Genomic DNA, 13,248 nt, shown 5'->3' with positions numbered 1-13,248 from the left:
TTGTTCTATGTTGTTTAAAATTTGGGTGTGTGTAATGTCTGTATACTCATACAATTCCCCAGAAATTTAGTGTTAGACAAAAAAAGAAATGTTTCTTTTGAAGTTCTCCATGGCAAATTGAATTTCTCAGTCTTTCTCTCTTTTTTGGGGGGGCATAAAGCTTATTTTATCTGCAATATGTTTATTGAAAGTATTTCTATTTTTTTCTTAGTATTAAAAAAATGGACTAAAAGTATTTTTCTATCCATGTTATCACAAAGTTATGTGCTTATGGAATCGTAATTCACCTTAAAATATAATTACTTAGAATAGACATCTACACCTAGCTGTCTCAGATGAATTCTTATATTCTTGATAACTGTCATGTCTGATTAACTTGATTTTAGAAATGACCATACCCAGTTTTTATTGTAACTTTTTTCAAATTAATTTCATACCTATTGATATGGTGTCACATCCTTTGACTTCACTGTCTTTTTGGCCTGTCTTTTGGAGCTCTGAATGAGTTGAATGCTTTTCCTTTCTTTTTTGGCTTTCCAGCATATAGAATTTTCCAGGCTAGGGGTCAAATCAGAGCTGCAGCTGTTGGCCTGTACCTCAGCTCATGGCAATGCCAGATCCTTAACCCACTGAGCAAGGCCAGGGATTGAACCTGCATCCTTGTGGATACTAGTCAGGTTCACTTCCACTGAGACACTATAGGAACTCCCATAATGCTTCTCTTAATATCATTTCTAAATTGAAAATAACATTGTTACAAGGATAATTTCTAGGGAAGAATAAAAAGTGTTGACATCTTCTTTGTGTCTCACCAGTTTGCTTTTATTCAACTGATAGCTTTTTTTGTGATGAGAGTATACCCTCCAAGTCCCCCCAAAAGAAAGACCAGGGAAAGTAAAGCTTCAGTAGGGCCCTAAGTAAACCTGGTGCATAATTTCATTTTTAGTAACCTCCCACTTCTCAGTTCTCTCTCAAACCTTGCTGGAATGTGATCCATGTGATTCTCTGATTATAGTAGACTCTTGTACTCTTAAGTTGATCAATTTCTGTCCCATAATTCCAAAATTTCTCATTATTCATCAGTATGAACTATCTATTCAGGGAGGAGGAAAGCACTAAGAATTTTGACCAGTCATACCATGATTTGGGCATCTCCATCCCTCAAAAGTCTAGCTCTTAAAAGGATGATTAAAAAGCAGAACCTAGAGTTTCCATTTTGGTGCAGCAGAATCGAATCCAACTAGTATCCATGAGAATGTGTGTTCTCTCCCTGGCCTTGCTCAGTGGGTTGGGGATCCAGTATTGCCATGAACTGTGGTGTAGTTTGTAGACAAGGCTTGGATCCCACGTGGCTGTGGTGTAGGCCAGCATCTGCAACTCCAATTCAACCCCTAGCCTGGGAAACTCCATATACTGCAGGTGTGGCCCTAAAAAGATAAAATAAAAAAATTTAAAAGTGAATATAGAGATTCTTTGAGGTTTTGAAAATAATACAGTAAAAATAAGATTTAGTTATGGCTTTTGTTTTTTAAATATGTGAGTACGTGAAATTTGTTCAACTTTACTTTTTTAAAGTGAAGGAGGAAAAAAAAAAAATGGCCAGGCATTCATTCATTCAACTGAGACCCCAAACAGGCCAAGCTTTGGGAATACAGTCAGTATAAATGCACATTACCCTAAAACCAATTCTCAACAGGATTTGCCAGTATATTAACCACAGAACTTGACACTCTCTAAAGGGAGAGAATAAAATCCACATTCTCAGCAGCACAACATCCAAAGTGCACACCATGCAATAAATTATTACGTGTGAAGATGAGAATGTGACATAACCAGGAGAAAACAATAAGTAATCAAAATAGAGTTGACACGTTACAAATAGCACCTTTAATAAAACTTTATATAAATGTTTGAAATATTCAAAATGTTTACAAGTGAATAGGTGCTGAGTCTCAGAAGAAAAACTTTAACATTCTATAGCTGAAAAATGCATTCTGAAATGAAAAATTCACTAGGTGGGCAATAAAATACACAAGACACTGTAGAAGAAGAAATCAGTGTGATAGGGTTTATTGGAACTTCAAACTGAAATGGAGGCAAAAAGAATTTTTTAAAAAGTAGACATGGGATAAAGAACAAATGAAGTAGTCCAACATGTATAGATGGATTCCAGAATGACAGGAAAAGAGACTGAAGCAGAAAAATATATGTGGAGAAATAAAGTTGAAAAATTTACAAATTTGGAGTTCCCGTTATGGCACAACAGAAACGAATCCGACCAGGAACCATGAGATTGTGGGGTTGATCCCTGGCCTCACTCAGTGGGTTAGGGATCTAGTGTTGCTGTGAGCAGTGATGTAGATCACAGACGCAGCTCGGATCCCTCGTTGCTGTGGCAGTGGCATAGGCCGGTGGCAACAGCTCTGATTAGACCCCTAGCCTGGGAACCTCCATATGTTGCGGGTGCGGCCCTAAAAAGACCAAAAAAAAAAAAAAAAAAAAATTTTTTTTTTTTTACAAATTTGATTTAAAACGTAAAAAGCAATCCAGGGGACTTCCTACTGTGGCTCAATGGTAATGAATTTGACTAGTATCCGTGAGGATGGGTGTTTGATCCCTGGCCTTGCTCAGTGGGTTAGGGTCAGATCCAGGTTTGCCTGAGCTGTGGTGTAGGTCGCAGATGGTGCTCGGATCTGGCATTTCTGTAGCTGTGGCATAAGCTGGCAGCTATAGCTCCGATTTGAACGTGAGCCTAGGAACTTCCATATGCTGTGGGTACAAAAAGACCAAAAACAAAAAGCAAAAAACAAACCCAACCCACAGATCCAAGAAACTCAAACTGTAAACAGGATAAATACAAAGAACCAACCAATTGCTGAAAAAGACGAGAAATTTTAAAAAGCAGCCAGAGTTTGACACATAACAGTGAATAATAAGAATGAACAACTTACCAGAAAAATGTAATCAGGAGTTCCCGTGGTAGCGCAGTGGTTAACGAATCCAACTAGGAACCATGAGGTTGCGGGTTCCATACCTGGCCTTGCTCAGTGGGTTAACGATCCGGCGTTGGCGTTGCCGTGAGCTGTGGTGTAGGTTGCAGAAGCGGCTCGGATCCCGAGTTGCTGTAGCTCTGGCGTAGGCTGGCGGCTACAGCTCGGATTCGACCCCTAGCCTGGGAACCTCCATGTGCCGCGGGAGCAGCCCAAGAAATGGCAAAAAGACAAAAAAAAAAAAGTAATCAAGAAGACAGTGGAACAAAGTCTAAAGTGCTGAAGTACAAAAAGCTGTCAAACTAAAATTCTATATCCAGTGAAAATATCCTATTTTTATATGGGGAGATATGCACTCTAAGAAACGTAGAATGAGGAATTTTTCTAATTCCTTTAATTATTTAAAATCCAATTGATGGCTAAAAGGAAACGGATGGCTTTTAATAAAAAATGAGGCAGAAATTAAAAACTAAGATTAAGGAAATGTAGAAGTAAAATATATGATTATTAGAAGTAATGGGATGAATGGAAGTACACATTTATAAGGTACATACACAGGAAGTGTTATGTTATTTAAGGTAGACTGCAATAGTTTATCCTACAGCATCTAAAAAGTGTAGCTATAAAGACAATAGAGGCAATAAAGTAGAATACAAAATAAATTTTTAATTTTAATTTTTTCCAGATGCACAACATAGTGTTTTGATATTTCTATATATTACAAAATGATAAGCATAAATCTAATTACCATCTGTCACAATACAAAGATATTACAATATTATTCAATATTATTGACTATATTCGCCATGCTGTCCATTTCATCCCTGTGACTCAATTTATTTAGTAACCAGAAGTTTATACTTCTTAATCTCCCTCACTTATTTCATTCACATCCCCCGACTCCCCTGCACTTTGGGAATTTCTCTCTTTTAAAATACTTGTCAGGAGTTCCCGTCATGGCGCAGTGGTTAACGAATCCAACTAGGAACCATGAGGTTGCGGGTTCAATTCCTGCCCTTGCTCAGTGGGTTAACCATCCGGCGTTGCCGTGAGTTGTGGTGTGGGTCACAGATGCAGCTTGGATCCCACGTTGCTGTGGCTCTGGCGTAGACCGGCGGGTACAACTCCAATTAGATGCCTAGCCTGGGAACCTCCATATGCCGCAGGAGTGGCCCAAGAAATGGCAAAAAGACAAATAAATAAATAAATAAATAAAAATAAAAAAATATTTGTCAATTGTTTTTTAGGTTCCCACATATAAGTGAAATGATAGAGTATTTGTTTTTCTGTTATTTCACATGGCAAAATACCCTCTAGATCCATCCATGTTGTCACAAATGACAAGATATCATTCTTTTTTATAACTGAGTAATATATATAACTTTAGTATATATATTATGCAGTTAGAGAAAATATATCCTCAGTTATATATATGGACAATTTTGTTGCTTCCATATCTTGGCTATTGTAAATAATACTGCAAGAAACACAGAGCTGCATATATTTGAATTAGTGGGGTTTTTTTGGTTTTTTTTTTTTTTTTTTTTTTTGGTCTTTGTGTCTTTTTCAGGGCCACACCTGCAGCATATGGAGGTTCCCTGGCTAGCAGTCTAATTGGAGCTACAGCTGTCTGCGACCTACACCACAGCTCACGGCAATGCCAGATCCTTAACCCACTAAGCGAGACCAGGAATGGAACCCACAACTTCATGGTTCCTAGTCAGATTTCATTTCTGCTGCACCATGATGGGGAACTCCAGGTGTTAAGTTTTGAGTTTATTTTAAGTTGATTTTTGTATGTAGTATGAGAAAGTAATCCAGTTTGATCCTTTTGCATGTAGCTGTTCAGTTTTCACAACACTATTGAGGATGTCTTTTCACTGTGTATATTCTTGCATCCTTTGTTATAGATTAATTGAGATTTGGGCTCTGTATTTTGTTCCAGTACCATACAGTTTTTTTTTTCAGTGAATCACATAGGCTTTTATTTTTATTTTTATTTTTTTTATATAATTTTTTTATTTTCCCACTGTACAGCAAGGGGGTCAGGTTATCCTTACATGTATACATTACAATTACATTTTTCCCCCACCCTTTCTTCTGTTGCAACATGAGTATCTAGACAAAGTTCTCAATGCTATTCAGCAGGATCTCCTTGTAAATCTATTCTAAGTTGTGTCTGATAAGCCCAAGCTCCCGATCCCTCCCACTCCTTCCCCCTCCCATCAGGCAGCCACAAGTCTGTTTTCCAAGTCCATGATTTTCTTTTCTGAGGAGATGTTCATTTGTGCTAGATATTAGATTCCAGTTATAAGTGATATCATATGGTATTTGTCTTTGTCTTTCTGGCTCATTTCACTCAGGATGAGAGTCTCTAGTTCCATCCATGTTGCTGCAAATGGCATTATGTCATTCTTTTGTGTATATATACCACATCTTCCGAATCCAATCATCTGTCGATGGACATTTGGGTTGTTTCCATGTCCTGGCTATTGTGAATAGTGCTGCAATGAACATGCGGGTGCACGTGTCTCTTTTAAGTAGAGTTTTGTCCGGATAGATGCCCAAGAGTGGAATTGCGGGGTCATATGGAAGTTCTATGTATAGATTTCTAAGGTATCTCCAAACTGTTCTCCATAGTGGCTGTACCAGTTTACATTCCCACCAACAGTGCAGGAGGGTTCCCTTTTCTCCACACCCCCTCCAGCCCTTGTTATTTGTGGATTTATTAATGATGGCCATTCTGACTGGTGTGAGGTGGTATCTCATTAGTACCATACAATTTTTGATCACTGTAGCTTTGTAGTATAGTTTGAAATCAGGGGGCATAATACCTCTTCTAGCTTTGTTATTCTTTCTCAAGATTATTTTGGCTATTTAAGATCTTTCTTATTTCTATATATCTTTAAAAATTATTTATTAGTTCTGCTAAAAATGCCATTGGCATGTTGATAGGGATTGCACTGAATCTGTAGATTGCTCTTAATGATATGGTCATTTCATCAATATTAATTCTTACAATCCATGAGCATGGTGTATCATTCCACTTACTTGTATTGTTTTCAATTTCTTTCACAAATATCTTACAATTTTTTAAGTCTTTTACTTTCTGGGTTAGATTTGCTCCTAGTGTTTTATTCTTTTTGATGCAAGTGTAAATCAGATTGTTTTAAAATTTGATAGTTTGGAGTTCCGTCATGGCTCAGTGGTTAACGAACCCAACTAGTAACCATGAGGTCGTGGGTTTGATCCCTGGCCTCATTCAGTGGGTTAAGGATCCAGTGTTGCCTTGAGCTGTGTTGTAGGTTGCAGATGTGGCTCAGATCCCATGCTGCTGTGGCTGTGGTGTAGGCCAGCAATTACAGCTCTGATTCATCCCCTAGCCTGGGAACCTCCATATGCCACAGGAGCAGCCCTAAAAAGAAAAAAGACCCAAAAAAATGTGATAGTTTGTTATTAGTGTATAGAAATGAAATATTTCTATATATTAATTTTGTATTATCCAATATTACTGAATTCATAGTTCTAATGCTTTTTTGTGGCATCTTTAGTATTTTCTAAATATACTATCATGTCATCTGCAAACAGTGACAGTTGTACTTGTTCCTTTCCAATTTAGATGCCTTTTCTTTTTCTTGTTTGATTGCTGTGGATAAGACTTCCAAAAATGTTTAGTAAAAGTGGAGAGAGTGAACATCTTTGTCTTGTTCCTGCATCTAGAGGGAATGATTTTAGCTTTTCACATTTGTGTATGATGTTAGCTGTAGGCTTGTCATATATGGCCTATATTATGCTGAGGTATGTTCCTTTTTTTTTTTTTCTCTCTCTTTTTTTTTTGTCTTTTCTAGGGCTGCACCTGTGGCATATGGAGGTTCTCAGGCTAGGGGTCCAACTAGAGCTGTAGCTGCCAGCCTACACCACAGCCAAAGCAACTGGGGATCTGAGCCACATCTGAAATCTACACCACAGCTCACGGCAATGCCAGATCCTTAACCCACTGAGCAAGGCCAGGGATCGAACCTGCAACCTCATGGTTCCTAGTCAGATTCACCAACCACTGAGCCACGACAGGAACTCCTACTTCTGTAACCACTTTGTGGAGAGTTTTTGTCATAAGCGAATGTTAAATTTTGTCAAAAGCTTTTTCTGTATCTATTGCGATAATCATATGATTTTTATTCTTCAATTTGTTAATATAGTGTATCACCTTGATTGATATCAAACCATTCCTGAATCCTTAGGATAAATCCCACTTAATATGGTACGCAATCCTTTTGATATATTGTTGAATTTGGCTTACTAGTATCTGGCTGATAACTGTCGCATTTATGTTTGTCAATGATATTGTCCTCAAATTTTCTTCTTTGTGGTATCTTTGGTTTGGGTATCACACTGGCCTTGTAGAATGAATTCAGAAATTTTCCTTCATCTTCAACTTTTAGAATAGTTTGAGGAGAAAAAGTGTTAACTTTTCAAATATTTTGGGAGTTCCCATCATGGTGCAGTGGAAAAGAATCCGACTAGGAACCATGAAGTTGTGGGTTCAATCCCTGGCTTCACTCAGTGGGTTAAGGATCTGGCATTGCTGTGAGCTATGGTGTAAGTCACAGATGCAGCTTGGATCCTTCATTGCTGTAGCTGTGGCATAGCTACAGCTCCAATTAGACCCCTAGCCTGGGAAACCCCATATGCTGTGGGTGCAGCCCTAAAAAAGCAAAAAATAAAATAAAAATAAGAAATAAATTAAAAATAAAAATATTTTGTATAATTCACCCATGAAGCCTTCTGGTCCTGGGCTTTTGTTTGTTGGAATTTTTTTATAATTATTTATCTAATTACTGGTAATTGGCCTATTTCTTCCTGATTCAGTCTTGGAAGATGATTGTACATTTCTAGGAATTTATCCATTTTTGCTAGGTCATCCATGTTATTGGCACATAAATACAGTAATCTCTTACAATCCTTTGCATTTTCGTAATGCCAGCTTTAACTTCTCTTTCATTTCTGAATTTATTTGGGCCCTTTTTTTTTTCTTGATAAATATGGCCAGAGATTTATCAGTTTCATTTATCTTTTCAAAGGAAAAATTCTTTTTTTTTTTTTTTTTTTTGTCTTTTTGCCTTTTCTAGGGCTGCTTCTGCAACATATGGAGGTTCCCAGGCTAGGGGTCTAATCAGAGCTATAGCCACTGGCCTACACCAGAGCCACAGCAACGTGGGATCTGAGCCACGTCTGCAACCTACACCACAGCTCATGGCAATGCCAGATCCTTAACCCACTGAGAAAGGCCAGGGATGGATCCCGCAACCTCATGGTTCCTAGTCGGATTCGTTAACCACTGAGCCATGATGGGAACTCCTCAAAGGACAAATTCTTAGTTTAGTTTCATTGATATTTATATTGTTCATTTTTTTTTTTTTTTTTTTTTTGGCTGAGCCCTAGGCATGTCAAATTTCCCGGGCCAGGGATTGAACTCAAGCCACAGCAGTGACAACACCAAATCTTTAACTTCTAGGACACCAGGGAACTCCTGTTGTATTTTACTTATTTTATTTTATTTTTTCCTTTTAGGGCTACACCTGCAGCATATAGAGGTTCCCAGGCTAGAAGTCAAATGGACTTGCAGTTGCCAGCCAATCACAGCAACATCAGATCCAAGCTGCATCTGCAAACTACACTGCAGCTTGTGGCAACTTTGGCTCCTTAACCCACTGAGTGAGGCCAGGGATGGAACCCACATCCTAGTCAGGTTCTTAACCCACTGAACCTAAATGGGAACACCCCCCCCCCTTTTTAGACTCTCTTTTATTTATTTCTGCTCTGATATTTATTACTTATTTCCTTTCATTAAATTTGGAGGCTTTTTGTTCTTTTTCTACATCATTAGATATAAGATTAGGTTACTTGAGATTTTACTTGTTTCCTGATGTAGGCAAGTAGAACTGCTTTGGCTACATCCCTTACATTTTGGATTATGGTGTTTCCATTTTCATTTGTCTCCATGTATTTTTATTTTATTTTATTTTTAGGGCCACACCCATGGCATATGGAGGTTCCCAGGTTAGGGGTCCAACTGGAGCTGTAGCCACCAGCCTACACCAGAGCAACAGCAATGTGGGATCCAAGCTGCGTCTGTGACCTACACCAGAGCTCACAGCAATGCTGGATCCTTAACCCACTGAGTGAGGCCTGGGATCGAACCCACATCCTCATGAAGGCCAGTTGTGTTCATTAACTGCTGAGCCACGATGGGAATTCCTCCATGTATTTTAAAATTTCCTCTTTGATTTCTTTTGTGACCCATTGCTTGTTTAGCTTCCATGTGTTGAAAAACTTGATATGATTTCAATCTTGTATTTATTGAGATTTGTTCTGTGTTCTATCATGTGCTCTATCCTAGAAATTGTTATATAAGCACTTGAAAGAGAATGTGTATTCTGTTACTTTGAGATGGAATGTTCTAAATATATCTGTTACAGAGCTCTCCTTGTGGCTCAGCAGGTTAAGGACTCGACATTGTCCCCATGAGGATGCATTTCAATCCCTGGCCTTGCTCAGTGGGTTGTGGATCTGGCACAGCTGCAAGATGTGGCATAGATTGCAGATGTGGTGCAGATCTGGTGTTGCCATGGCCGTGGCCTGGGCCCCAGCCACATCTCCCATACAACACCAGCCAGGAACTTTCATATGCTGCAAATGTGGCCATGAAAAAAAAAAATATATATATATGTACATATATATATATATATATATCTCCATTAGGGCTATCTAATGTATAATTAAGGCTAGTGTTTCCTAATTGATTTCCTCTCTGGATGATTTGTCCCTGGATGTAGGTGGGATGTTAAAATACCATACTGTTATTGTATTACTGTCAACTTCTCCATTTATGTTTGCTTTATGTATTTAGGTACTCCTATGTTGGTTTCACATATATTTACAATTATATCTTCTTGGAGTTATCCCTTTATGTTATATCCTACTTTGTCTCTTGTTAGACTCTTTTAAACTACTTAGTCTGAAATTAGTATTGCCACCCCAGTTTTCTTTTCATTCATTTGCATGGAATACCTTTTTCCATCTCCTCACTTTCAGTCTACACGTATTTTTAGAGCCAAAGCGAGTCTCTGGTAGGAAGCATATATACAGGTCTTGTTTTGTTTAGCCATTTAGCCACTCTATATATTTTTCACAGCTGCTTTCAGTCCATTTATATTTAAATTCACTATTGATAGGTATGTAGTTATTCCATTTTGTCAATCATTTTCGAGTTGTTTCTGTTTTTGTTCCTTTTTTCTTTTCCACTCTTTCCTTGTGATTTTAATGACTATTTTTAATGTTATGTTTGAATTCCTTTCTCTTTTTTGTGTATTTATTATAGGTTTTTGGTTTGTGCTTACCATGAGGTTTATATATATCTACTTTATATAGAGAAAGTGAGCTGATGTGAGTTAGGGAAATATATATATTTCCCTAACAACTTATTATTATTTTTATTTTGTCTTTTTGCCTTTTTATAGGGCCACTGCCATGGCATATGGAGGTTCCCAGGCTAGGGGTATAATCAGAGCTGTAGATGCTGGCCTACACCAGAGCCACAGCAAAGCAGGATCTGAGCCATGTCTGTGACCTACACCACAGGTCACGGCAATGCCAGATCCTTAACCCACTGAACGAGGCCACGGATCGAATCCGAAACCTCATGGTTCCTAGTCAGATTCATTAACCACTGAGCCACGACGGGAACTCACAACTTATTATTGATATAGGTGATTTGTTGCTGTAAGAAAATTTCACATTTCTCTTATAGCCTTTTCTTTTTCATTTCTATAACATTTCTTAAGTGCCACTAGTGGTGTTTTGCATGTCTGTAAAAGTTTATTTCTCCTACAAATCTAAATGATAGTCTTGCTGTGTAGTGCATTCTTGACTGTAGATTGTTTTCATCACCTTAAATATATTGTGCTACTCCCTTGTGTTTCCGCTGAATCAGTTGATTGTCTTATTGAGAGTTCCCTTGTAAGTAACTAGCTGCTTTTCCCTTGTTGCTTTGAGATTGTCTCTTTCTTTATCATTATTATTTTTTTGTCTTTTTGTCTTTTTAGGGCCGCACCTGCAGCATATGGAGATTCCCAGGCCAGGGGTCGAATTGGATCTGTAGCCACTGGCCTACACCACAGCTACAGCAACACGAGATCCAAGCCGTGTCTGTGTCCTGCACCACAGCTCATGGCAACTCCAGATCCTTAGCCCACTGAGGGAGGCCAGAGATTGAACCCACATCCTTATGGAGGCTAGTTAGGTTTGTTAACCACTGAGCCATGACAGGAATTCCTCTTTCTTTAATTTTTGCAGTTTTAATTATAATGTGTTTTGGTGTTGACTTCTTTGGTTTGATCTTTTTTGGGACACTGTCCTTCCTGGACCTTGATCTCTGTTTTCCTTTCCCAGGTGAAGTAAGTTTTTAGCTATTACATCTTCATATAAGTTCTCTGCTCCTTTCTCTTACTCTTCTCCTTCTGTTATGCCTACAATGCAAATGTTAGTAGGTTTAATTGTGTCCCCAAGTTCTCTTAAACTGTCTTTTTTTTTTTTTGGCTTTTTAGGGCCACACCCACAGCATATGGAGGTTCCCAGGCTAGGGATCCAATTGGAGCTACAGCTGCCTGCCTATGCCACAGCAACACCAGATCTGAGCCAAGTCTGTGACCTACACCACAGCTCACAGCAACACCAGATCCTTAACCAACTGAGGCCAGGGATCAAACCTGCAACCTCATGGTTCCTAATCAGATTTGTTTCCACTGCACCATGACAGGAACTCCGAACTGTCCTCATTTTTAAAAATTCTTTTTTTTTTTTTTTGGTGTTCCCAGTATGATTCAGCAGTTAAGAACCAGGCATAGTGTCCATAAGGATACAGGTTTTATTCCTGGCCTTGCTCAGTGGGTTAAGGATATGGCATTACTGCAAGCTGTGGCATAGGCTGCACATGTGGCCTGGATCTGATTGGCTGTGGCATAGACCTGCAGTTGCAGCTCCAATTCATCCCCTCGCCTGGGAGCTCCCATATGTTGTAGGTGCAGCGGTAAAAAGAAAAAAAAATGTTTTCTGCTCGGTTTGTATGATTCCCACTACTCTTCCAGTTCCCTGATTCGTTCCTCTGTATCATCTACTCTATTGATTCCTTCTAGTGTATTTTTAAATTTCAGTTTTGTATTCTTTAACAGTTTGGTTCCTCTTTTTCTAATCGTTAAGCTTCCCACTGTGTTCAGTTCTTCTCCTGAGTTCATTGAGCATCTTTATGATTATTGTCCTAAACTCTTTATTCTCTTTATTGGGTAGATTGCTTATCAGCACTTTGCTTAGTTCTTCCTCTGGGGTTTCATCTTATTCCTTCATTGGAACATATTCCTCTGTCACATTTTGTCTAGTTTTGTTTTCATTTCTGTGATTAGATTGGTCATATTTCCTGATCTTGGAGACATGGCCTTATGTAGATGTCCTTTGGGGCACAGTAGCACATTCCCCTCTGGTCACTAGAGCTATATCCACTTGGGTTGCCACACATGTGGGATGAATGGGCTCTTCAGTGTGGCAGGGCCAACTACTGTAGGAATGTAGGTAGCTGGAGCTGCCCCCTTGATTGTTGGCTAAGGCCAAGAGAATTCCAGAATGGGTGTCATCCTGCTGGTGGGCAAGGCTGGGTCTCTATGCAGCTGGCTGCTTGTTGTGGGAGATCATGGCACTAGTACCAACTTGCTTGTATGCAGGTAAGCTCCCAGTGCTAATAAGGACTCCAAAATGGCACTTGGCAGTACAATTGTCCTTGTGGTACAATAAGCACCCTCAAATTGCTTCCACTAGCCTCTATGTCAGTCAAAATCCCTGTTTCTTCCTATGTCTCTGTGAGTCTCCTTTCAAATTACTGTCTCTGTGCTGCTTCACAAAGTCTGTGATATTTGTGTGTGCCCTTTAAGAGCTGAGTCTCTGTCTCCTCCTCCATATATGCCCTGATGCCCTCAAAAGACAGATGTTCTGGGGGCTCATCTTCCTAGTGCAAGGCCCCAGGGCTGCAGAGCCCAGTGTGGGGCTTGGCCCCCATTCCACAGGAGAAACTTTGCAGTTGTTATTATCCTTTTGTTTGTGGGTCACCTACTAGAGAATGTGCGTCTTGACAAAATCACATCTCTGTCCTTCCTACTTGTTTTGTAGTGGCTCCTTCTTGATATTTTTAGTTGTGGAATATCTTTTATGG

The sequence above is a fragment of the Sus scrofa genome, chromosome 4, assembly GCF_054392235.1.
Source record: "Sus scrofa isolate SSC_HxYL_T2T_F1_AM1 chromosome 4, Sscrofa_HxYL_maternal_Yorkshire_Landrace_v2.0, whole genome shotgun sequence".
NCBI classification, from domain to species: domain Eukaryota; kingdom Metazoa; phylum Chordata; class Mammalia; order Artiodactyla; family Suidae; genus Sus; species Sus scrofa.
The sequence above is the reverse complement of the archived record's forward strand: the minus strand, read 5'-3'. Positions refer to the sequence as shown.